Consider the following 27,941-nt stretch of genomic DNA (forward strand, 5'->3'; position numbering starts at 1 on the left):
CTGTAGTCAGAACTTCCAATACCATGTTGAATAGGAGTGGTGAGAGAGGGCATCCTTGTCTTGTGCTGGTTTTCAAAGGGAATGCTTCCAGCTTTTGCCTGTTCAGTATGATATTGGCTATGGGTTAGTCATAAATAGCTCTTATATTTTGAGATATGATCCATCAATACCTAGTTTTTGAGAGTTTTTAGTATGAAGGGATGTTTAATTTTATCAAAGGACTTCTCTGTATCTATTGAGATAATCATATGGTTTCTGTCATTTGTTCTGTTTATGTGATAGATTACATTTATTGATTTGCTTAGGTTGAACCAGCCTTGCATCCCAAGCCGACTTGATTGTGGTGGATAAGCTTTTTGATGTGCCGCTGGATTTGTTTGCTAGTATTTTATTGAGGATTTTCACACGGATGTTCATCAGGGATATTGGCCTGAAATTTTCTTTTTTTGTTGTGTCTCTGTCAAGTTTTGGAATCAGGATGATGCTGGCTTCATAAAATGAGGTAGGGAGGAATCCCTCTTTTTCAATTGTTTGGAATAGTTTCAGAAGGAATGGTACCAGCTCCTCTTTGAACCTCTGGTGGAATTCAGCTGTGAATCTGTATGGTCCTGGGCTTTTTTTGGTTGGTAGACTATTAATTACTGCCTCAACTTCAGAACTTGTTATTGGTCTATTCAGGGATTCGACTTCTTCCTGGATTAGTCTTGGGAGGGTGTAGGTGTCCAGGAATGTACCAATTTCTTCTAGATTTTCTAGTTCATTTGTATAGAGGTGTTTATAGTATTCTCTGTTGGTAGTTTGTATTTCTCTGAAAATAGTGGTGATATCCACTTTATAATTTTTTATTGTGTCTATTTGATTCTTCTCTCTTTTCTTCTTTAATAGTCTAGCTAGCAGTCTATCTATTTGGTTAATCTTTTCAAAAAACCACCTGCTGGATTCACTGATTTTTTTCAAGGGTTTTTCATGTCTCTACCTCCTTCAGTTCTGCTGTGATCTTAGTTATTTCTTGTCTTCTGCTAGCTTTTGAATTTGTGTGCTATTGCTTCTCCAGTTCTTTTAATTGTGATGTTGGGGTGTCGATTTCAGATCTTTCCAGCTGTCTGAAGTGGGCATTAGTGCTATAAATTTCCCTCTTGACACTGCTTTTTGTGTGTCCTAGATCCTGGTACGTTTTCTCTTTGTTCTCATTGGTTTCAAATAACTTCTTCATTTCTGCCTTAATTTCATTATTTACCCAATATTTATTCAGGAACAGGTTGTTCAATTTCCATGTAGTTGCGTGGTTCTGAGTGAGTTTCTTAATCCTAAGTTCTAATTTGATTGCACTGTGGTCTGAAGACTGTTACAATTTCCATTCTTTTGCATTTGTTGAGGAGTGTTTTACTTTGAATTATGTGGCCGATTTGAGAGTAAGTGCTATGTGGTGCTGAGAAGAATGTATATTCTGTTGATTTGGGGTAGACAGTTCTGTAGCAACCCCATGTCTATTAGGTCCACTTGGTCCAGAACTGAGTTCAAATCCTGAATAACCTTGTTAATTTTCTGTCTCATTGATCTAATATTGACAGTGGGGTGTTAAAGTCTCCCACTATTATTGTGTGGAAGTCTAAGTTTCTTTGCAGGTCTCTAAGAACTTGTTTTATGAATCTGGGTACTCCTGTATTGGGTGCACATATATATTTATGATAGTTAGCTCTTCTTGTTGCATTGATCCCTTTACCATTAAGTAATACCCTTGTCTTTTTTGATCTTTGTTAGTTTAAAGTCTGTTTTATCAGAGACTAGGATTGCAACCCCTGCTTTTTTTTTTTTTTTTTTTTTTTTTTTTGCTTTCCATTTGCTTGGTAAACATTCTTCCATCCCTTTATTTTGAACCTATGTGTGTCTTTGCAAGTGAGATGGGTCTCCTGAATACAGCACACCAATGGATCTTGACTCTTTATCCAATTTGCCAGTCTGTGTCTTTTAGTTGGGGCATTTAGGCCATGTACAGTTAAGGTTAATATTATTATATATGAATTTGATCCTGTCATCATGATGTTAGCAGGTTATTTTACACATTAGTTGAAGCAGTTTCTTCATAATGTCATTGGTCTTTATATTTTGGTGTGTTTGTGCAGTGGCTAGTACCACTTTTCCTTTCCACATTTAGTGCTTCCTTCAGGAGCTCTTGTAAAGCAGGCCTGGTGGTGACAAAATCCCTCAGCATTTCCTTCTCTGAAAAGGATTTTATTTCTCCTTAGTTTATGAAGCTTAGTTTGGCTGGATATGAAATTCTGGGTTGAAAATTCTTTAAGAATGTTGAATAATGGCCCCCACTCTCTTCTGGCTTGTAGGGTTTCTGCAGAGAGATCTGCAATTGGTCTGATGGGTTTCCTTTTGTAGGTAACCTGACCTTTCTCTATGGCTGCCCTTCATTTCAACCTTGGAGAATCTGACAATTAGGTGTCTTGGGGTTGCTCTTCTTGAGGAGTATCTTAGTGGTGTTCTCCATATTTCCCGAATTTCAGTGTTGGCCTGTCTTGTTAGGTTGGGGAAGTTCTCCTGGATAATATCCTGAAGTGTGTTTTTCAACTTGGTTCTGTTCTCCCTTTCACTTTCAGGTACACCAATCAACCATAGGTTTGGTCTTTTCACATAGTCCCATATTTCTTGGAGTTTTTGTTCGTTCCATTTCATTTTTTTCTCTGATCTTCACTCCTTATTTCAGTAAGTTGATATTCAATCTCTGATATCCTTTCTTCTGCTCGATCAGTTTGGCTATTGATACTTGTGTATGCTTCATGAAGTGCTCGTGCTGTGTTTTTCAGCTCCATCAGGTCATTTATGTTCCTCTCTAAACTGATTATTCTACTTAGTAGTTCCTATAACCTTCTATCAAGGTTCTTAGCTTCCTTGAACTGGGTTAGAACATGCTTCTTCAGCTCAGAGGAGTTTGTTATTACCCACCTTCCAAAGCCTACTTCTGTCAATTCATCAATGCCATTCTCCGTCCAGTTTTGTGCCCTTGCTGGAGAGGAGCTGCAATTATTTGGAGGCAAAGAGGCATTCTGGTTTTTGGAATTTTCAGCGTTTTTGTGCTGGTTTTTCCTCATCATCATGGATTTATCTACCTTTGATCTCTGAGGCTGATGACCTTTGAATGGGGTTTTTGTGTGGGGGTCCTTTTCGTTGATGCTGAGGTTGTTGCTTTCTGTTTGCTAGTTTTTCTTCTAACAGTCAGGTCTCTCTTCTGCAGGTCTACTGCAGTTTGCTGTAAGTCCATTCCAGACCCTGTTTGCCTGGGTATCACCAATGGAGGCTGCAGAACAGCAAAGACTGCTGCCTGGTCCTTCCTCTGGAAGCTTCGTCCCCCACCAGCCTGATGCCAGCCAGAGCTCTCCTGTTTGAGGTATCTGTTGACCCCTGTTGGCAGTTCTCTCCCAGTGAGACGGCACAGGAGTCTTCCCAAGTGGGTCCCTGACTTGGGAAGGCAGTCTGTCCCTAAGCAGAGCTCAAGCACTGTGCTGGGAGAATCCTCCTTGTCAGTATTAGTTGTTCTCTTCAGAGCCACCAGGCAGGAAAGTTTATGTCCTCTGAGGCTGCACCCACAGCCGCCTCTTCCCTCAGGTGCTCTGTCCCAGGGAGATGGGAGTTTTATCCATAAGTCCTTGAGTAGGTCTGCTGCCTTTCTTTCAGAAATGCCCTGTCCAATGAGGAAGAATCTAGAGAGGGAGTCTGGCCACAGCCGCTTTGCTTCATTGTGGTGAATTCCACCTGGTTCAAACCTCCCGGCTGTCTTACTACTGTCAGGGAAAAACCACCTACTCAAGCCTCAGTAATTGCAGATGCCCCTCCCCCTACCAAGCCCAATGGTCCCAGGTCAATTTCAGACTGCTGTGCTGGCAGTGAGAATGTTAAGCCAGTGGTTCTTAGCTTGCTGGGCTCCGCGAGAGTGGGACCCTCTGAGCTTGGCTCCCTGGCTTCAGCCCCCTTTCCAGGGGAGTTAACAGTCTCGCTGGGGTTCCAGGCACCACTGGGGTATGAAATAAAAACTCCTGCAACTAGCTCAGTGTCTGCCTAAACAGCCGCCCAGTTTTGTGCTTGAAACCCAAGGCCCTGGTGGTATAGGTACACAAGGGAATCTCCTGATCTGCAGATTGCAAAAACCATAGGAAAAGCATAGTATCTGGGTCGGATAGCACAGTCCCTCATGGCTGCCCTCAGCTGGGGGAGGGAGGTCCCCCGACTCCTTGCACCTCCCAGGTGAGGTGATGCCCCACCCTGCTTCTGCTCACCCTCTGTGGGCTGCAACCACTGCCTAACTAGTCCCAATGAGATGAACTGGGTATCTTAGTTGGAAATGCAGAAAACACCCGCCTTCTGTGTTGGTCTTGCAGGGAGCTGCAGACCAGAGCTCTTCCTATTCAGCCATCTTTTTTTTTCTTTTTTTTTTTTTTTTGATACAGAGTCTCACTCTGTCACCCAGGCTGGAGTGCAGTGGCATGATCTCAGCTCACTGCAAGCTCCTGCCTCAGCCTCCCGAGCAGCTGGGACTACAGGTGCCCACCACGCTCGGCTAATTTTTTGTATTTTTAGTAGAGGTGGGGTTTCACCATGTTAGCCAGGATGGTCTCAATCTCCTGACCTCATGATCCACCTGCCTCGGCCTCCTATTACAGGCTCGGCCATCTTAAGTATTGAAAAAAAATGGTTTTTCTCTTCACTGGTTGTCTTTACTTTGTGAGGCTCCTGACTCCACAGCTTCTCTTCTTCAGTTCACTCCTGTTATGGAAGTGTAGTGGCACTCTAAAGTCTGTGTCCTTAACTAGCCAGCTTCATGGCTAAAACAGCCTTTAAGTGCAAGGGGAAAAAACCTCAGGTATTTCCCAAATTGGTAGCTGCAGAGGGGCTCGATCCTTACTGTAAACTGAACATTTCAAAAACAAGATTGCTTTTTCACATTATGAAACCCTTTCAATCTTGCATTTAATTGATTCTACTGTTCTCTTTCCAGTTTTAAAATATTTTTATAGAAAAAATCAAAATATAAGAAATGTAACTCAACAGTCCAACTGTTAAAACTGAAAATACGAAAATTTAGATTAGCTTACATTAATTACAAGCTAATTAATTAATTACAAAGGATGAGGCCTACATACATTGTAAGTATACTGTATGATAAGTGTAAAACCCTGATCGATATAGGCATTCTATCAATAATATTAAAATTCAGTGTTCACTGAAGCAAAATCACTACTTTTTTTGGTGATGATATGTACCATGGCATTGGGAAAAATATATATATATGAACTTTGGATTCATTAAAAAACAGAAATTTTGGACAGGCACTGTACTTCCAGCACTTTGGGAGGCTAAATCAGGTAGATCACCTGAGGTCAGGAGTTCGAGATCAGCTTGGCCAACAGGGCGAAACCCCATCTCTACTAAAAATACAAAATTAGCTAGGTCATGGCATGCACCTGTAGTCCCAGTTACTCCAGGGGCTGAGGCACAAGAATCGTTTGAACCTGGGAGGTGGAAGTTGCAGTGAGCCAAGATCACACCATTGCACTTCAGCCTGGGCAACAGAGAGAGACTATGTCTCCAAAAAAAAAAAAAAACAAATTTTAAATGCAATGAAATGTAAGCTCATTCAAATGTTTTTCTCAAAAGCCATAAAAAACAAACTATTCTAATATACAAACTAGAATACATTTTATGAAATAGTGAAATAGTCTACTGATTCCACTCAAATAAGATAATGGGACTATACTTTCACATTTTCTTATCAATAGTTCTAATAATTATACATAAAAGACAATTATGTGGGTCAACAGGGGACACACTGTAGATACAAAATTACTAACAGATTGAAAGTACAAGGGTGGAAAAATATATCATGCAGGGTGGATGTGGTGGCTCGCACCTGTAAACCCAACAATTTGAGAGGCCAAGGCAGGGGTTTCACTTTGAGCCAAGAGTTCAAGATCACCCTGGACAATATAATGAGACCTTGTCTCTGCAAAAATTTAAAAATTAGCCAAGCATGATGGTATGCACCTGTAATCCCAGCTACTCAAGAGACTGAGGTGGGAGGATCATTTAAGCCTGGGAATCAGAGGTTCCAGTGAGTGGCAACCTCTGCTTGCCAGTGCACTCTAGCCTGGGCAACAAAGCAAGACCCTATCTGGAAAAAAAAAAAAAAAGACATATTATGCAAACAACACCGACAAGAAAGACAAAGTGGTTTTATTAATGTCAGAAAGAATAGCCATTAAACAAATTAGATTATTTATTAGATGAAATAGACAAATACTTAGAAAGGCACAAATGACTAAAAAATTCAAGAAAAAATAGGTAACTTGAACAGACCTATATAACAAGAGATTAAATTAGTAATTAAGAAACTACCCACAAAGAAAAACCTAGCCCCGAATGGCTTCACTGTTGAATTCTAATGAACGTTTAAAGAAGAATTAGATAAAGCGGCTGCAACACTTGCCCTGATCCTGATCCTCCATCCTCAGACTCGATTGGCAGTGTAGGCCTACAGCCTTGTACTGATGTCAGATGTGAGAGCCTGTGCTTAAGAAATCACATCTCACTGAAGACATTCAAACAAAGGTTGGAACACTACTTTACCAGAACAGAAAGGAAACTCATGCATCAGAAAAGGTGACTAATAAATGTACCAAAAGAATATGGGTGCACAAATACCAGAACCTGATCAGATTAAACAGTTTAAGGAATTTCTTGGGACTGACAATAAACTTACAGAAATCTGCTTTTTGGACTGTGTTAAGACTGCACAAGAGATGTAAAACCTGAAGAGACCAGCTGTTCAGAACACTTTATGGAAATATTTTTAAATGACAAAAAGAATATCCATGAGACTTCAGGAATATCATATTCAGCAGAATGAAGCTCTGGCAGCCAAAGCAGGACTCACTGGCCAACCATGATAGAGAAGTCCTAGATTGCCAACAGCTGCTGCACTGGAAATGAGTATGCATCTGATACAATCCCCAGAAAGCAGTAGCCACCTTGTTAAGCCATCTGTCATGAGTTTTTGGCAAATGAAAACCACTGGAGAAACCAGTGATTATTCCTATTTACCAGGAATAATCAGAATAGAAGGTCTTATTGTTCAATGAAATAAGATGCAACATTTGTTGACGCCTTAAGATTCAGCAGCATGATCACTTGATTAGAAAAATAAACAATTGCTGCTTGTTTTAAAAAAAAATAATACCAATTCTCCACAAACTCTTCCAAAAATTAGAAGAGGGAAGACATCTTCCAATTCATATTATGAGGCCAGTATTACTATGATACTCTAAAATCAGACAAAGTCACAAGAAAATAAAACTACAGACCAATACTCATGAGAATGATGCAAAAATCCTCAACAAAATACTAGCAAAACAAATCCAGCAACATTTAAAAATTATATATAACATAACCAAGTGCAGTTTGTCTCAGGAATGCAAGGTTGATTTAAGATCCAAAAATCAATTAATTCAATGCATCATATCAATAGAATAGAAAACAAAATTACATGATCATCTCAACAGACATAGAAAAAGCATCTGGCAGCCAGGCATGGTGGCCCACACCTGTAATCTCACACTTTGGGAGGCTGAGGCAGGTGGATCACAAGAGGTCAGGAGTTCGGGTGGATCACAAGAGGTAAGGAGTTCGAGACCAGCCTGGCCAACATGGTGAAACCCTGTCTCTACTAAAAATACAAAAATTAGTTAGGCGTGGTGCTGGACACCTGAAATCCCAGCTATTCGGGAGGCTGAGGCAGGAGAATTGCTTGAATCTGGGAGGCAGAAGTTGCAGTGAGCCAAGATCATGCCATTGCACTCTAACCTGGGCAACAAGAGCAAAACTCCATCTCAAAAAACAAGCAAACCAAAAGCATTTGGCAAAATCCACTACAATTGACTCTTGAACAACACTGGTTTGAACTTCACAAATCCACTTACACAAGTATTTTCTTCCACCTCTGCCACCATTGAGACAGCAAAACCATCTCCTCCTCTGCCTCCTCAGCCTACCCAACATGAAGACAATGATGACTTTTATCATTAAATATTTCCACTTAATAAAGAGTACATATATTTTCTCATGATTTTCTTAATAATGTATTCTTTATATGATACATATATAAAATATGTGGTAATTGACTTTATGTTACTGGTAAGGCTTCTGGTTAACAGTAGGCTATTAGTTGACAAGTTTTGGGAGACTCAAAAGTTATACATGGATTTTAGACTATGCAGTGGGTCAGCACCCACAATCCCCATATTGTGCAAGGGTCAACTGTACTGTTTCAAGATAAAAACACTAAAAAAACTAGAAATAGAAGGTAACTTCCTCAATCTGATAAAGGGCATCTAAGAAAACTGCAGAGAAACATCAAACTTAACAGTGAATGATTAGATATTTTCCCCCTCTATGCGAAACAAGACTAGGGACATCTCTTCTTGTCACTTCTGTTCACTGTTACACTACAAGTACTGGTCACAGCAATTAAAGAAAGGGAAAAAAAGTTAAACGCTTCCAAATTAGAAAGAAAGAAGGAAATAAAACTATATTCACAGATGACATGGTTTTGTACATAGAAAATCGTAAAGAACCTACTAAAAAATAGTACAGCTAAAAAAGTTCAGAAAGGCTGCAGGATACAAGATCAATATTAACACACACACACACACACACACACACACACACACACACACAACTGGGCCAGGCACAGTGGCTCATGCCTATAATCCTAAAACTTTGGGAGACTAAGGCCAGAGGATTGCTTGAGCCCAAGAGTTTGAGACCATCCTGGGCAACATGGCAAGACTCTGTCTCTAAGAAAAAAATTAAAAATTAGCCAGGCATTGTGGCACATGTCTGGTGGTCCCAGCTACTTGGGAGGCTGAGGCAGGAAAATCAGGTGAGCCCAGGAGGTCGTGGCTGCAGTGAGCCATGTTTGTGCCACTGCACTTCAGCCTGGGCAACGAAGCATGAGCCTGTCTCAAAAACAAAACAACAACACACACAATTTTATCTCTAAGCCATCTGCAACGAATAATCTGAACGTAAAATTAAGAAAAGAATTCCACTTACAATAGCATCAAAAATAAAGTAATATTTGGGAATAAGTTTTCTTTACAGTGTAAAATTTATACTCTGAAAACTACAAAATATTGTTGCAACAAATTAAAGGTGATCTAAATAAATGGAAAAACGTCCCACATTCATGGAAAATTTTATTAAGATTGGCAATATTACCCATTATGGATGTAGAGATTCAACGCAATCCCTATCAGAATCCAAGCTATACTCATTGTGTAAACTGACAAACTGACTCTAAAATTCACTTGGAATTGCAATGGACCCAAAACAGTCAAGGAGGTAGAATTGAGTGGGTGATAGCTAATGTATATGGGGCTCTTTTTGAGGTGATGAAAATGCTCTAAATTTGATTTATCTCAATAAAGCTTTTTTTTTTTTAAAGTAGCATGAAAACAAAGAACAATTTAATTTCCTTATGGGAAGAAAGACTCACAGAAAGGTGCCAAGAAGTGATATCATTTGTACTAAGTATATGTTTTACTATTCTCTAAGTCTTTAAAAATTTGAAAATACACACATAGCAATAATTAACCATAATAGTACAAATTTGAGCATGCTGGGTTTGAATTACATATTGCTATACTAAGGATGTTCGTAAATGAATTGTCAAGACAATTTTCAATACAATGGCAGCCGAATAAATAAATACACAAAATACCAAGAACAGGGATTTGTATTATACAAGCAAGTACATGAAATAGAAAACTACCATGAGAGCCAACATACAGTGGATTTAGGATTAAGGAGGTATAAACATATTAGAAATCTTTGAAGAAGTTAAGAAGGACAGCAAAAGAAAACAAAAACAGCAAGAAGTAAGTTAATGATTGCAAAAATCCTTTTTTTTTTTTTTTTTTTTTTTTTTTTTTGAGACGAAGTCTTGCTCTCGTTGCCCAGGCTGGAGTAGAGTGGCACAATCTCGGCTCTCTGCAACCTCCGCCTTCCCGGGTTCAAGCGATTGTCCTGTCTCAGCCTCCTGAATAGCTGGGATTACAGGTGCCCACCACCACGCCAATTTTTTTTTTTTTTTTTTTTTTTTATTTTTAGTAGAGACGGGGTTTCACCATGTTGGCCAGGCTGGTCTCAAATTCCTAACCTCGTGATCCACCCACCTGGGCCTCCTTAAGTGCTGGGATTACAGGGGTAAGCCACCACGCAGATATACTATGGCAAGTGTAAGAAACTTTAGTATAAACATTGTAAAAATGCAAGTCTAAATGTGAAGGAAACAAATCTAGAGCATCACTTTGAATATACTTGTTATAGTATACTATTAAGGAGAAGAAAAATAACTTTAACTTTGAATGTAACTGTAGCACAATGAAATGAGAACAAGTGTTCTTCAATCAAGCTAATAATAAAATTTCACTCTAAGTTTCTGACATAAAGGATAATGATAGATGTCTAATGAATAGTTAATATTGAAATCATTAAGAAGTATTTTCATATTTTATGAGGTTTTTAAAAAAGTATGTCAGAGTCAATGTTCCAATGCTCCAATAACATTCTACATATTGTACTATTCCTGATATAAATGTACTTGCAAATGGGCAATAAATTTGCCAGCCATTTTAATCTTTCAAAATTAAGTTGGTAATACGCAGCATGCTATATAGATAATTAAAACAGTAAAAAAAAAAAAAAAAAAAGTACACTGAATGAAAAACAAGTCTCTCACAAACAGCAATTCCTCAGTTTTCCTCCACTGGTTTCCAGTTTCACATGTGTTCTTACTGAATTTCTATTTATGTTATTTCTTGACTCTATTCTGATGCCCAGATCTGTCAATATATAAACACATAATATACACACACTGAAATATACACTGAATTTTCCAAAACAATCTAGGTTTCTATTCTTTTTAATCAAAGCAAATGCTATGTATGGCTTCATTTTAATTTCTACTTGCTTACAAGTTTGAACAGTAATATTCAGAGTTGTCAAGTTAGGAAGCAAGATATATCACCTGAAACCTGGTTTAGACAACATTTTAAAAATTAAAAGTCATCAGGTATATAAATCAAGATTGCCATACTACTCAAAAATTATATGGGAATGTAAGGAAACAACTGACTTTTTCTCATATAAACAATACTAAATGCAGACACACAATGAAACAATAAACACAGTTCTTTAGATTTGTAACTGGAATTTCACACTTTTCCTTACCCTAATCAGAGTTGAATACTAAAATTAAATAAATGTAAATTAATAGGCTATTTTAAAATCAAACTAAAACCAATTTATAGTAACAGAATACATTAATATTAACTCAAACAGTTTAAATTCCCTCCTATGTACATGAAAAATGGCCCTTCAAAATGGAAGGGAATTTCATCATCTGGTTTAAAAATAACAATGAAATAAAGAGCAGCACAGACAAGACTACTTTTGGCCTCTGGCTTCTTTCAATATAGAAGTATTATAAAGAAAAGAGTAAGCCAGTGTTGATATAGTAAAGAAACCTCCACTTTAATAACTCATTTTTTTTTTTCAGGAAAAGAAGTCTGCAAAATCTGTGAAAGTGATTTATCTTCAGGTGAATAAAATGAACACCAATTGATCTTTACCTAGGGAATGACTCTTCTTCCACCAGTTACAAACATATCTCTGTTAAATATCACTAGAATAGGTTGGGTAATTTCATGTTTTGAATAATTTATTTGCACACTTAAGATTTAGGATTGATTCTAAAGTTTTATGTCCAACACCACAGTTTCAATTGGGCCATTAACTTGTTCATTATTTCAACACTTTTTGCATCTGTAAAATGAGTCCACCTTTGTATGGGACCATCATAGAAATGACACCAAACACAGATTTGGTGGGTGAAAGAGGTATGTCAGAGGTAAGATGACCATGAAAAAGGGACATATAAGTTGAGATATGTGAAATGGGCACAAATTGGTAAAGTGAAGGAAAAGAATGTTATATGCAGAGGAATCTGTATGTTTATGTCAACAAGATACATGATCACCAAACATTTCACTTTATAGCAAAGAATTTTGAAGAAATCAAGACTGTCTTCTAACTTAGTGTATAAAGTGGATCATTTTGAAAATAAAATCTACTTTACTTATATTGGTTATCCTAGAAATTCTGTCAAGAGGCTAAAAAAGGAATTTAGGCCAGGGCAGTGGCTCACCCCTGTAATCCTAGCACTTCAGAAGGCCAAGGCAGAAGGACTGCTTGAAGCCAGGAGATTGAGACCAGCCTGGGCAACATGGCCAGACCCCCATCTCTACAAAAAATAAAAATAAAAAAATTAGTCAGGCATGGTGTCATGCATCTATAGTCCTAGCTACTTGGGAAGCTGAAGCAGGAGAATTCCTTGAGCCCAGGTGTTTGAGTCTACAGTGAGCTATGACTGTGCCACTGCACTCCAGCCTGGGAAATGGAACAAGACACTGTCTCTTAAAAGAAATTTAAAAAAAAAACTCCCCAAAGTAGACATTACATGCATTCTTCTTAGTGTGTGTATACTATTCTGTAAAATCTTATCAGCTGTAAAGATTCATGTACTCACCAGCACAATTAAGACACAGAACTCTTCCACCAACACAAAGAAGCCCTCTCCTGCAACTCCCTTACAGTCATACCTATCCCCTTCTCCCACATTATCTCTAACTCCTGAAACAACAGGTCAATTTTCCAAAACTAATTTTTTTTATTTAAGTAATACTATATAATTGGAATCATACAGTATGTAACATTTTGAGTTTAGCTTTTTTTTACTTAGTGTGATGCCCTTAAGATCTATGGAAACTGCTGACTGTACCAGTAATTTATTCCTTTACAAAGCTTAGCATTCCATTGGATAGATCCCTCACAGTTTGTTTATTCACCTGTTGAAGGTTATCTGGATTGTTTCCAGTTTGAGGCAATTGCAAATTAAGTTGATATAAATATTTGTGTAGCAAGTTTTTACATATACATAAATTTCCATTTCTCTATGTTAAATACTCAGGAATATGATTGCTGAGTCATATGGAATATTTATCTTTAAATTTATAAAAAATGCCAAACTGTTTTCCAGAGTGGCTGTGTCATTTTCTTATCAGCAACAGATGAGAAATCCATTCATTCTGTATTCTCACCATTTTTTACTTTCGCTATCCACATATGTATGCAGCGGTATCTTGTAGTTTTAATTTGCACTTCTCTAATGGCTAAGAATATTGAAAATATTTTACATGGCTTACTTGCTATTACATATTCATTTTTATCATTTAAGTTTTCATTGTTGTTGTTGCTGTTGTTATCCTAGAAATTCTGTATAAAAGCTAGAAAAGGAATTTAGGCCAGGGGCAGTGGCTCATGCCTGTAATCCCAGCACTTTAGGAAGCTGAGGCAGGAGGACCCCTTGAAGCTAGGGTCTCGCTCTGTCACCCAGACTGGAGTGTAGTGGTGCAATCATTGCCCATTTAAGATTCTTAAATACATTTACAGCCCAGCGCGGTGGCAGGCACCTATAATCCCAGCTACTCGGGAGGCTGAGGCATGACAATCACTTGAACCCGGGAGGCGGAGGCTGTGGTGAGCAGAGATTGCATCATTGCACTCCAGCCTGGGCTACAAGACTCCGACTCAAAAAAAAAAAAAATCATCTGAAGAGGGAATACACAATAATATCTTCAAGTTCACAGTTAGTAAGCTCTTCTAGCTAATAGTAAGACAACACAGATTAATATACAAAAAGCTAATGAAGCCAGCTGTAGTAATAAAAAGTAGAGGAGTGTAAGTATAGAAAATTTAATTTACTTAGAAATGTCATTATAGAGATGATTTGATTAAAGCTATTCACTTTGATAACCCAGGAAAGGCACTGAAAATTCACAAGGCATGAGTCAGATAATGTCAGTGCCCCTGCAATATCCTTTGGACCTAACCCTTTCCCACCACTCCAAATTACTTCCAACAGCCAGTATCTTCCTCTGTATGCCTCAGGGCTTTCCTCTGAATGGCTGAATGCTACTATGCCCACCATAGCACCAGGTGGGTGCACTGTCCTCTGTATGGCAGTCCACAACCAGTAACAGGAAATATACTCAATCTCTCACACTTCAGGTGAGTTAATCCCGAAACTAAATTTGACACTGACTTTCCCAGAATTATCGCACAAGATAAAGCTCCAGCAACCTATTGTGGTAGTTTAGTTAGTAAGTCTTCATTAGCTGTCTTGCTTTCCTTGCATCAGTTCTTGCCTGTTACATACATCTCCAAAGTAGGCATTGTTCTAAAATCCTTGCTTCAGGTTCTGCTGCTGAGAAAACTTATGTATGTTAAACCACCCACCACAATAAAATAACTCTCATTAAAAATCAAAAATACTTGGAAGCAAAAGGTAGTGACAATAAATAAGACATATATATATATAGTAGGCCCACCATATCCACGGGTTCTGCATCTGCAGACCAACCAAGAGCAGATCAAAAATACTTGGAAGTGGGGGAAATGGATAGTTGCTGAGTCTGTACTGAACATGTACAGACTTTTTTCTTGTCATTATTCCCTAAACAATACAGTATAACAAGTATTTACTTAGCATTTATAGTGTATTAGGTATTATAAGTAATCTAGGGATTAAAGTATATGGGAGGATATGCATAGGTTATGTGCAAATATTATGCCATTTAAGGGACTTGAGTATCCATGGATTTGGTATCCACAGAGGGTCCTAGAACCAATCCCTCATGGGCACCAAGGGATGACTATACTTTCCTTTCTCTATTTACTTTTTCTATTTATTATTATTTCATAACTCTCTTCAATTATAAATTAAAAGCATTTCCCCTGCATATCGAAAACCTAATTTCTAATATGTCCATTACATTAAAATTAACAGTGCAAAATTACAGATGTCTACGACTACAAAAAATATCGACTTGTAAAATGCAATAATTTCAACTTCCATGATTAGACAGCAAAACAAAAAAACCAAACACATTAAGCTACAGTAATCAGAGAGGTATGATATTGGAGAAAGAAGAGATCTATCATATAGATCAATGAAACAGAATATGGAATATAGATACACAACCACATAATTGATTTTCAAAAAAGTACAAAGGCAATTAAAGAGATTTAAATAGACTTCGGGAAAGAGTAATGGATCAATTGGATATCCACATGCCAAAGCAAAAAACAATAACCAAAGACTCTGTTACAGACCTCACTCAATACACACAAAAATTAACTCAAAATGGATCACAGATCTACATGTAAAAAGTAAAACTATGAAATTTCTAGTAGAAAATATAGGAGAAAATCTTTCTGACCCTGGATTAGGCAAAGAGTTCTTACATGACACAAAAGCATAATCCATTTTTAAAGTACATAAATTTGTAAGAACTTCTGCTCACTGAAAGACATTGTTAGGAAAATGAAAACACAAGCCACTCACGAGGAGAAAATATTTGCAAATCACACATCTGATAAAAGTCTTGTCTGCAGAACAGATAAAGAATTCTCAAAACCCTGTAACAAAAATAAACACAATTTTTTTTTTAAAAAAAAACAGGTAAACAGTTTGAAGAGATACTTCTTCAAAGAACATATGCAGATAGCAAATAAGCATATAAAAACGTGCTTCACATAATTAGGGAAGTAGAAACAAACAATGAGATACTCCTCTCCCCCTTATAATTGATATAGTAATAAAAATTGACAATATCAACTGCAGAAAGGATGTGGAACCACTAGACTTCTCATATATTACTAGTGGGAATGTGAAATGGCACAGCCACTTTGGAAAGGAGTTTAGCAATACATCTAGTAAAATGAAAATTTATGTTAACACAAAAACATATAAATATTTTTAGCAGCTTTATTCATAATCACCAGAAACAACTCAAATATTCCTCTAGAGTGGACAGAGATACAAAGTGTAGTACATCACGATGATAGAAAACTACTCAGCCATTAAAATTTAAAAACTATTGACAAAGCAAAATGGATGAATCTAAGATGAACTTATGTCAAATAAAGTCAGATTCAAAGGCTATGCACAACATGATTCCATTTGTGTGTATCAGCACCTCAGGAGAGCTGGAGAAAGCTGTGCTGCTACGTTCTGGCACAGCCAATGGCAACGAGCCAAAAAAAATAAATAAAATAAAATAAAGAATAGGTCTGTAATCACTTACTGTGATAGTATAAGAGGTTAAACTGGAGAAAGTGCCAGTTACCCCCCATTCCATTTTCCCCTGTGGCATGGCACACTGGTCCACAGGGCAGGCAGACCAGTACAGATGTGAGGGCTGCCTCACTGCCAAAGGGAACCCCCAACAAAAGACTCTGGTAGTTTTATAGACCCAGGAGTCGAGTGAAGGCTAGAGAAGGAAGGGTTAGAAACAGAAAAGTGCAAGTCATAGTAGAGAAAGAGTTGGTGTCTTGCCTCTTTTCCCCAATAAAGTCTTGACAGAGACACTTAAGGAAAGCCTCCCCAAAAGAACCACATAAAGAGGCCTCTGAATGATGGCACCTAGGCTAGGAATGCAGATATGTGTAAGAGGATGACTGGATCCTTGACTGCAATTCCCCTCAGAGACTATAAAAGTTTTGCACCAAGTCTGCTCTGGAGACCAGTCTTCCCCCTATGAAGCCTGCCAGAAAAACCTCTGTAAATGCTTTATGATTGGACCTAAAAAATCACTCATAGGTTGTTGACTAGAAGCAGGAACCCTCAATACAAGTCACTGGAAAAGGTAAAACTATACAAACAGAAAATTATGGAGAATGGGATTTGATTTTACCCTATTTAATAAAGCTAACACAAAAGGCTCTTAACTAATTCATGGATGCAGGCAGAAGACACAAGACTCCTCAAAGAAAAAAATACTTCATTACTTATGACAAAGCAGAAGAACATCAGCATATTTGCATCAGTTCTCCTCATTCCAAGTCCTTTGGGGATGCTCAGATGGATGCTATGCATGAAGTGAGTTTGCATCAGCAAATGAGAAGCACTGAACTTGGGGAATCACCAATTTTATAGCAAGCAGTAAATAAGCTTGCTCTTTGTCTGGGAAGAGATGTTATCACATGTCTCAAGTTTATCAGCTGCACATATAATCCTAAGAAATGTCCCAGGAAAAAAGGAAATCAGAGCCTCACAGTCTTCACAAGCAAGTGAGGAGAACTGTCTCTGTCAACAAAAACAGAGCAGGGATTGCTAAGGGCTGAAGTGGGGGAAAGGAAGACTACAAAGGAGACACAGGGAAAGTTTTGGGGTGATGAAACTATTCTCTATCTTACTTCTGATACTGGTTGCAAGACTGTGTGCATGTGTCATAACTTGCAGAAACATACACTACAAAGACCACTTTTTTATATATAAATTATAACTTATTTTTTATAAATAAGTTTTTTTAAAAGAATTTCTTCTCTAGAAAATAGTAAATCTTCCCTAAAAAAAAAAAAAACCAAAAATATACCCAGAACCCTGTGGTACCATCCCTGGTGTCCCTTTCTGCATATGTCTACTTTCAGTTGCCAACTACTTAATGTTTACAGTATTCATTTAAAGTTAATTAATTATACTGTCAGATATGCTTCAACACCTATTCAAGCATTAAATCAAGACTTATCATTTCTAAATCTTTTCTTTCTTTTTTTTTCTTTTTTTTGAGATGGAGTCTCACTCTGTCGCCCAGGCTAGAGTGCAGTGGCGCGATCTAGGCTCACCGCAAGCTCCACCTCCCGGGTTCATGCCATTCTCCTGCCTCAGCCTCCCAAGTAGCTGGGACTACAGGCACCCGCCACCACGCCGGGCTAATTTTTTTTTTTTTTTTTTTGTATTTTTGGTAGAGACGGGGTTTCATTGTGTTAGCCAGGATGGTCTCGATCTCCTGACCTCGTGATCCTCCCACCTTAGCCTCCCAAAGTGCTGGGATTACAGGTGCGAGCCACTGTGCCGGGACAATCTTTTGTTTCTTACAACAGTTTTTGAGAAAGAAAACAGATAAAATTTGCAAAACAACAGATTAAAAATTAGTATAGTTTACTGCTGCCTTTCAGCTCTCTAAATCAAGATATCAAAAATAAAACAACATTTGGCAGGCATCCCTTCACACTCCCCACCATGGATATTAACCCACAAATAAGATAAACCCTCAAAATTATTAAATTGCCATTGTTCATGTTTCTCCTATTGACCGATGATCTAAACTCTCATTTTAGTAAGGTTCTAATAGAATGGAACATCTGTTTTATGTTACATGGGAGGCAGCAAAATTCTTCCTCTCTGACCGGATTATTAATGCTCATACCTTCTATGGTGTTAGACTTCTCATTCGTATCCCTGCACTAGCTCTCTAAAGTACAACATACCCCCTAATGTAAAACATTTTCCTTTTAACTGTGCAATACTGTAGATGCCATATTTTTAATGTGACATGCTGGTATTTCTTTTTTAAAACCACAAATGCATTTCTTATTCTCAATCACAAATTTAAATTTCCTGTGTATTCCCAGCCCACTAGGCATTTTTGTTTTAAAATAGCTGAAAAAATAGATGATTTCAATTTTTTGATTTGTCATCTCATTTTACATAGACCTCTTTCCAAGTAACTGTTAGAATGGAAAGTGAAAAGATATTTAGCTTTTAATCCTTTTTCTATAAAATCAATGTAAGCTTAAGAAAGACTGTAAAATATTTCTACTTCTTAAGACGAATAGTAGTAAGTCCATGCCACATCTAAAATGATCTAAAATAATACATTATATTCAATTTAAGCAAAATAACCTTAATAAGGAATTCTTCCAGTGTTCAAGCTTAAAATTATTTTAACATGAGTGTTTTCATTTTTAAAAGTCATCAAAATCTGACATATATTCCTTATTTCACAGATTTACACAAATACTTAGCTGAAACCATCTTACATTTCATTGGTTAAATTACGATAAAGTAATACTCTTCAAATGGAGTTGTATTTCTAATACCTTCGGTTTTTCTTGTTGTGCAATATTTTGTTCATTATGAACAGATTCTGACAAAATTGAGACAAATTGCATCACTACTGATGACTCTCAATTAGGTCTTCAGTTCATTTCCCTTGCCTAACTCTAAAAAAGCTACATATGGTTTAAACCACTGGTACTTTTTACTTTCTGCCAATACACAAACCATGCTTTTTTGTGTTGAAAACATTCCCATGAATAATTATACTAGTCTCCAAAGAGACCAGATGGTAATAAATTCTACAGCAGATCTGGAAGCTTTCTCTAAATTTACCTTTTTATAGTCTCACTATCATAATACAGTTCTTTGTGCTATAGCTTAGAATAGCTATGGCTAGACATAGAAATGTGAGTAAACTTTGTACACAAATAAAAAAATACAATCATTTCAGGGTCTTTCATAACTACATACACCTCTCATCTAATATTATCATCAACAACTTTTAAGAGAGCATCACCTTGATAGAGTATGACATTACTAATCAAATTATAAAATTTTTACATTTGCAAAATGTTACTATGAAAGTAAAATTTGTCTGGGCACAGTGGCCCATGGCCGTAATCCCAGCACTTTGGGAGGCCTAGGTGGGTGGATCACTTTAGGTCAGGAGTTTAATACTAGCCTGGTCAATAGGGTGAAACTCTGTCTCTACAAAAAAATACAAAAAAAAAAAATTAGTTGGGCACAGTGGCAGAAGCCTGTAATCCAGCTACTTAGGAGACTGAGGCAGGAGGATTGCTCAAACCCAGGAGGCAGAATTTGCAGTGAGCCAAGATCGCGACACTGAGCTTCAGCCTGGGCGACAGAGCATGACTCCATCTCAAAAATAAAACAAATAAAGTAAAATTTAAGAAATATGATCCAGCTAGCTACAGCAAATGGTATGAAGTTAAAGAAATAGAAACGTTGGCTGGGTGCAGTGACTCACGCCTATAATCCCTGCACTTTGGGAGGCCGAGGCAGGTGGATCACCTGAGGTCAGGAGTTTGAGACCAACCTGGCCAACATGATGAAACCCCGTCTCTACTGAAAATACAAAGAATTAGCCGGGTGTGGTGGTGGGCACCTGTAATCCCAGCTACTCGGGAGGCCTGAGACAGGAGAACCACTTGAACCTGGGAGGTGCAAGTTGCAGTGAGCTGAGATCGTACCACTGCACTCTAGCCTGGGTAACAAAGGCGAAACTCCATCTAAAAAAATAATAATAATAAATAAATAAATAGAAATGTAGACTAACGTTTACTAGTATTGCCACTGATTCTATTTTGTTATTCTTCTGGAAAACATGAATAAATTATTCTGGCCTTGCTATTTCAATGGAAGTAAAATAACTTGCACAATCTTCATTATTTATATTAATCATAGATCACTCCATTTTACTTAAGAGTATCGTGTTTGTGAGAAAAAAAAAATCAAAAGAGGTTTTCAAAACCAGAAGCATTATTCGCAACTTTCAAAACACATTGTGGTATATAAAATTAAATTTTAGGCATTTCCTTCCATCTGTAAGAAGCAAAACACAGCCATAGTAGTTTATTTTCTACTTTTATACCAGTATACTGGTTGCAATACTGGTGTAAAATATTAGCTGAATAATTTTTGGCATAAATTATTCTTATAGCTCAAAACAACTATGTATAAAAGAAATGAAAACAAAAAAGAAAAAAGTTCAAATAGAAACAGGAAATACAAATTGGGGTGGGAAGGTACAGGGACTACTGAAAACAGGGATTAAAAACAATGTCTAAAAGTTATTGTATTATTTTAATAGTCATTGTTGCTTCAAAACATGGTGACTATAAATAAGAAATACTATCTCACATAGTTTTGGTGGGTCAGGAATTTAGGAGCAGCTTAGTGAAACAGTTCTCTCTTGGGGTGTCTCATCAGGTTGTAGTCGGTTAAGTAAGGCAGGGCTCCAGTAATCTGATGATTTGACTGGGGCTGGCTCACTCATATGGCCAGCATATTGGCGTTGGTTGCCACTGGAAGGCTTATGTTCCTGCCCATGAGGACCTCTTCATAGGTTGACTGCGTATCCTCAAGACATAAGCAGTTGAATTCCCCATTATGGGTGTCCCAAGAAAAAATAATATGGAAGTATTTATGCCTTTAACGATCTAGCCTCAGAAATAGCACACCATCATTACATACATTCTACTTATTAGAAGCAAGTCGCTAAGTCTGGGCCATATTCAAGAGAGGGGAAATTAGGTTCTACCTTTTCAATAGGGAAGTATTAAAGAACTTGTGAACATGCTTTTAAATAATTTTTTTTAAGAGACAGGGTGCCACTGTGTTTCCCAGGCTAGAGTACAGCGGCTATTCACAGGAGCAATCATAGCATACTGCAGCCTCAAACTCCTGGCCTCAAGTGATCCTCCCATCTCAACCTCCTGAGTAGCAGGGACTACAGGTATGCACCACCATACCTGGCTTTCACTTTTCATATTAGAGTAGGTGACAACTGTTACATAAAGCAAAAACCCACATTAGATAAAAAAATATATATATATAAATAATTATTATTTGGTTTTGAGACAATGTCTAGCTCTGTTGCCTAGGCTGGAGTGCAGTGGCAGAATCATGGCTCACTACAGCCTCAACCTCCTAGGCTCAAGCAATTCTTGCACCCCAGCTTCCTGACTAGCTGGGATGACAGGCATGCACCACTGTGCCCTGCTAATTTTTTTTATTATTATTTGTAGAGACAGGGTTTTGTCATGTTGCCCAGGCTGGTCTTGAACTCCTGAGCTCAACTGATCCTTTGGCCTTGGCTTCTCAAAGTGCTGGGATTATAAGCATGAGCCACCACACTTGGCCTATTATTCTTAAAAGAACAAAAAATTTATCTGATCCACTTAATGATACATATAATTGTTCATATATAGATAAATCATATACCATCTTCATAAAGGAAAGTCATTAGTACTGCTTTTATAAAATTAAATCTAAGTTTTTCTCTTATTTTGACAGAGCTCTAATTTCTAAAATGCTCATAAATTTTCAGTTTTCTGCTACGTGTATTAAAATACATGCCACCTGCAACCCACTAGCTACTTGTTCTAAAACCATAGTTTCCCAGTGGTCACCTAACATCCATCCATCCAACCAATCTTCTTCCTTGTTTGAAAATTCCACTGCATACCTACTAATTTTTATGCAAAGATTTTTAAATGAAAATTCTGGTTAATAGGTGGGCAACAGTTACTACCAAGTGAAGTCTATAAGCCAAGGTGTATGGACCTCTACATAGTGGGTTGTAAATGCTTGATATGGGAAGAATTCAAGAAGGAGAAAAGAATGAGAAAGAGTTTCGTGATAGTCCCAAGTTCATACTTGCCCAGCTTGGCTTAATTCTACAGCACATCCTTCTTGCGGCAAATCACTGTGGTATGTTACAATCTAGACTATTGGGATAACAAAGTAAAAAACCAAAGTATCTCAGCAGCAAAAGTACCAAAGAACACAAATACTCTAAAAACATTTTTATTTAAAAAACATAGCACAATGATGTTAGCAAAATGGAAGGGTAGGAATTTTTGTCTGGTTCTCTATACCCTATAGAGTTTCAATTAGTGACTTCTCAGTGGCAAGACGACTACCCTGGATCTCTTGGAACTCAGGATGATGTCTCATTGTACCACAGAGCTGAGAAAAATCTGGGAACAGTGTATTAGTCCATTTTCACACTGCTATAAAGAAATATACAAGACTGGGTAATTTATAAAGAAAAGAGGTTTAATTGACTCACAGCTCCATATGACTGGGGAGGCCTTGGAAAACTTACAATCACGCTGGAACACAAAGGGGAAGTAATGACCTTCTTCACATGGTAGCAGGAGAAAAAGACAGAGAGTGAAGGAGGACCTGCCAAATACTTATAAAACCATCAGATTCATAAGAACTTACTCACTATCATGAGAACAGCATGGGGGGAACCACCCCCATGATCCAATCACCTCCCACTAGGTCCCTCCCTCAACATGTGGGGATTATGGGGATTGCAACTGGAGATGAGGTTTGGGGCGAGGGACACAGAGCCAAACCATATCAGATAGTAAGGGAAATGGTGCTTTGACTGCAACACCCTTCCCCTAAGCCCGCATATGCAGAAGTCCCCTGGATGCAAGTTTCTATGGTAGAAAAAATGATTGGGAAGTGGGTATTCGGCCTATTGTAAGCATAGTATATAAACCTCTTATATCTTTAATATGAAGATTAAAGACAAAACTATTAAAAATAATTATAACTACAACAATTGATAGTAGGATATGCAGTTTTAAAAGTTGTAAGTTGTAACATCAAAAATTCAAAATATGTGGCTGGACGAGTTGGCTCATGCCTGTAATCCCAGCACTTTGGGAGGCCGAGGCAGGCAGATCACTGGAGGTCAGGAGTTCAAGACCAGCCTGGGCAACATGGTGAAACCCCGTCTCTACCAAAAATATAAAAATTGCCTGAGCAAGGTGGTACACCCCTGTAATCCCAGCTACCTGGGTGGCTGAGGCATGAGAATTGCTTGAAACCAGGAGGTGGAGGTTGCAGTGAGCTGAGATTGTGCCACTGCACTCCAGCCTGGGTGACAGAGTGAGACTATCTCAAAAAAAATTCAAAATACGAGAGAAAAAGAGGAGTTAAAGTACAAGGTGTTTATTAAACATTTTTAGCAATCAAAGTTAAGTTGTTACTAGTTTAAAATAACCTGATATAAGCAAATATCAATAAATCTAAAGGGAAAGATAGAGTATAAAATAATCATAGTAGACAACTTTTTTTTTTTAACTTTTATTTTAGGTTCAGGGGTACATGTGCAGGTATGTTACATGTGCAGGTTGTGTCATGGGGGTTTGTTTACACATTATTTCATCACCCAGATACTAAGCCGAGTATGTAATTGTTACTTTTTCCGATCTTCTGTCTAGTAGGAAACTTCAGCACCCCACTTAAGCAATAGAAACATTATTCAGACAGAAAACCAAAAAAGAAACATTAGGTTTAAACTGTATTCTCCACCAAATAGGCCTAACAGACATTTACAGAACATTCTATCCAGCGGCTGAAGATTACACATTCTTCTCAACTGAACATGAAACATGCTTCAGGATAGAGTGCATATTACGCCACAACATAAGTCTTAACAAATTTCAGTTCAAAATCATAGATTATCTTTTCTGATCACAATGTCATAAAACTAGAAGTCAATAATAAGAGGAAAATCAGAAACTCTACAAGTACATGGAAATTAAACAACATGGTCAATGAAAATATTAAAGAGAAATAAAAAGATTTTTTGAAACAATGCCAATGGAAACAAAGCATAACCTATCTGATACAGCAAAAGCAGGTCTAAGAGGGATGTTTGTAGTAATTAACACATAAATCCCCAAAGAGGAAAGATACAAACCTAATGTTGCACCTCAAGGGACTAGAAAAACAAGAACAAGCCAAACCCCAAATTAGCAGAAAAAAATAAATAATAAAGAGAAGAAATAAATGAAATAGAGATCTAAAAACCACACAAAAGATAAATACAACAAATAATTAGGTTTTTGAAACGATAACCAAAAGCAACAAACCTTTAGCTAGACTAAGAAAAAAAGGAGAAGATACAAATAAAAAAGTGAGAAACAAAAAAGGAGACACTACAATTGGTCCCAGAGAAATACAAAGAATTATAAGAGACTCTCATTAACAATTATATACCAACAAACTAGAAAATCTAGAAGAAATAAATTTCTGAATACATATAATCTACCAAAATTTAATTATGAAGATATAAAAAATTAGAACAGACCAATAAGTAAAGAGATTAAATCGGTGATATAAAGTCTCCCATCACAGGAAAAAGAAAAAATGCCTAGGACCTGATGGCTTCACTGCTGTATTCTATCAAAATTTTCATTTTGTTTTTCTAAAGAGACAGGGTCTTGCTCTGTTGCCCAGGCTGCTGTACAGTGGCATGATCAGAGTTCACTGCCGCCTCCACCTCCTAAGCTCAAGCAATCTTCCTGCCTCAGCCTCCCAAGAGGCCTCCCAAGTAGCTGAGACTACAGGTGTGTACCAGCACACCAAGCTAATTTTTTTTTTTTTTTTTTTTTTTGGTAGAAACAAGGTCTCACTATGTTGCCCAGGTTGACCTCGAATTCCTGGCCTCTTGCAGTTCTACCTCAGCCTCCCAAAGTGCTGGGGTACTGGTGTAAGCCAACACACACCCAGCCCTACCAAATATTCAAAGCAAAACTAATACCAATTCTTCTCAAATTATTTTTAAAAATTAAAGAGGAAGGAATTCTTCTAAACTCATTCTACAAAATCAGCAATACCCTGATACCAAAACCTAACAAGGACACAACAAAAATAAGAAAACTACAGGCCAATGTCTCTGATGAACCTCGATGGAAAAATCCTGAACAAAATACCAGCAAACCAAATTCAATAGCACATTAATTTTGGGAGGCCAAGTAAATAACTTGAAGTCAGGGTTTCAAGACCACCCTGGCCAACATGGTGAAACCCTTCTCTACTAAAAGCACTAAAAGCCAGGCATGGTGGTGGGCGCCTGTAATCCCAGCTACTCGGGAGGCTGAGGCAGGAGAATCGCTTGAATCCAGGAGGTGGAGCACCTCTGCACCCCAGCCTAGGTGACAGAGTGAGACTGCGTCTTAAAAAAGAAAAAAAAAAAAGCCAGCACATTAACAAGATAATTCACCAGGATCAAGTGGATTCGTCCTATGGATATACGAATGGTTCAACATACACAAATCAATAACTGTGATATATCACATTAAATGCAGGAAAAAAACATATAATCATTTCAATAGATGCAGAAAAGCATTTGACAAAATTCAACATTCCTTCATGTTACAATTATCAACAAATTGGGAATAGAAGGAATGTAGCTCAGCACAATAAAGGCCATAGATGAAAAACCCAAAGCTATCATTCTGAATGGGGAAAAAGTGAAAGCTTTTCCTCTGAAATCTGGAACAAGACAAGGATGTATACTTTCACCTTTTCTATTCATCATAGTCTAGAAGACCCAGCCAGAACAATTAGGCAAGAGAAAGAAATAAAAGGCATCCAAATTGGAAAGGTGGAAATTAAATTGTTCTTGTTTGCAGACAACATGATCTCATACGCAGAAAACCCTAAAGAATGTACCAAAATACTGTCAGAACTAATAATCACATTCAGTAAAGTTGTAGGATACAAAGCAAACATACAAAAGCATGTCTATACATCAACCACAAACTACCTGAAAAAACAAAAATCAAGTAAACAATTCCTCTTAAAATAGTTATAAAAATAGCTAAAATACCTAGGGATAAATTCAACAAAGGAGGTAAAAGATCTCTAAGATGAAAAGTATAAAACACTGATGAAAGAAATTAAAGAAGACACAAATAAATGAAAAGATAGCCTGCATTCATGTAATGAAAGAATTAATAATGCTAAAATGTTCATACTATCCAAAGTGATCTACAGATTCAAAGTAAACCCTCTCAAAATGCCAATGACAATCTTCACAGAAATAGAAAAAAAATTCTAAAATTCATATAGAACCACAAAACATCCCAAACAGCAAAAGCAATCTTGAGCAAAAATGACAAAGACACATCATGCTATCTGACTTCAAAATGATCCAGCAATTCCACTTTTGGGTACATATTCAGTGGAAATGATTAAGATATATCTGCACTTCCATATTTATTGCTTTATTATTCACAACAGCCAAGATATGTAATCAACCTAAGAGTTCATCAGGCAATGAATGAATGCGGTATATATACACAATGCGGTATATATACACAACGGAATACCATTCATCCACAAAAAAAAAAGAAAAAAATCCTCTCATTCGTGGTAACATGGAGGAAGCTGGAGAATATCATGTTAAAAGAAATAAGCCAGGTACAAAAACAAATGCTACATAATCTCAACTCACATGTGAACTATAAAAAAGCTGATCTCATAGGAGAGTAAAATGGTGTTTTTCAGAGGCCTGGGTAATTAGAGGGGTAGAAGGATGGAGAGATATTGGTGAAAGAATCTAGAATCACAGATATGAATAGGTTTTTGATAATTGTTTAAAGGCTGTGCACAGTGGCTCACACCTGTAATCCCAGCACTTTGGGAGGGAGAGGCAGGAGGGTTGCTTGAGGTCAGGAACAACATCAGCCTGGGCAACAAAGCAAGATTCCATTTCCACAGAAAATTTACAAGTTAAAAATTAGCTGAGCATGCTGGCACAGGCCGGTGGACCCAGCTACTCGGGAGGCAGAGGTGGGAGGATCACTTATGCTTAGGAGTTGGAGGCTGCAGTGAGCCATGATTGTGCCACTGCACTCAAGCCTCGAAGACGGAGCAAGATGCCATCTCCAAAAACAAAAATAATTGTCTAGAATAGGCAAACATATAGAAACGAAATTAGATAAGTGACTGTCTGGGGCCCAGGGGTTGAATGGAAAGAAGATGAGGGGGTGAGAGAGAAATGGGGAATGACTACTAATAGTTATAGAGTTTCTTCATTTGATAATGAAAATATTGTGAAACTGACTGTGGTGATGGTTGCACAGCTAGCTAAATCTGTGAACACACTAAGAGCCACAGGGTCATACATTTTAAACAGGTGAATTGTATGTGAACTATATTCCAATAAAGTTATTTAAAGAAGAAGGAAATGTGTATTAATTGGAATGTAAGTTAGAAAATCAATACAATTAAATATTTTCTTTGCTTTCAAAAACGATGGCAGCTGACAGTACCACTGTATAATTTAAATGGCAAAGACCATCCTTGTGAACCAATTAACAAATGAGACTCTTTCAGAAAAATTTGAGTTCAATTTTCATTTCAA

The 27,941-nt window shown here is 37.5% G+C and overlaps 2 protein-coding genes and 1 pseudogene across 4 annotated transcripts in view; 2 read left to right on the plus strand and 1 right to left on the minus strand.

Annotated features, from left to right (window-relative positions):
* The window catches only part of CAMK2G (calcium/calmodulin dependent protein kinase II gamma), a 1,229,125-nt gene that overhangs the window by 691,339 nt on the left and 509,845 nt on the right, over window positions 1-27,941 (plus strand). The gene's annotated exons all lie outside the window — the stretch shown is intronic.
* The window catches only part of ADK (adenosine kinase), a 711,694-nt gene that overhangs the window by 365,035 nt on the left and 318,718 nt on the right, over window positions 1-27,941 (minus strand). The window lies entirely within an intron of this gene.
* Window positions 6,687-6,947, plus strand: LOC126962480 (mitochondrial import inner membrane translocase subunit Tim9-like; annotated as a pseudogene).

This window comes from Macaca thibetana, chromosome 9 (assembly GCF_024542745.1).
Source record: "Macaca thibetana thibetana isolate TM-01 chromosome 9, ASM2454274v1, whole genome shotgun sequence".
Lineage (NCBI taxonomy): Eukaryota > Metazoa > Chordata > Mammalia > Primates > Cercopithecidae > Macaca > Macaca thibetana.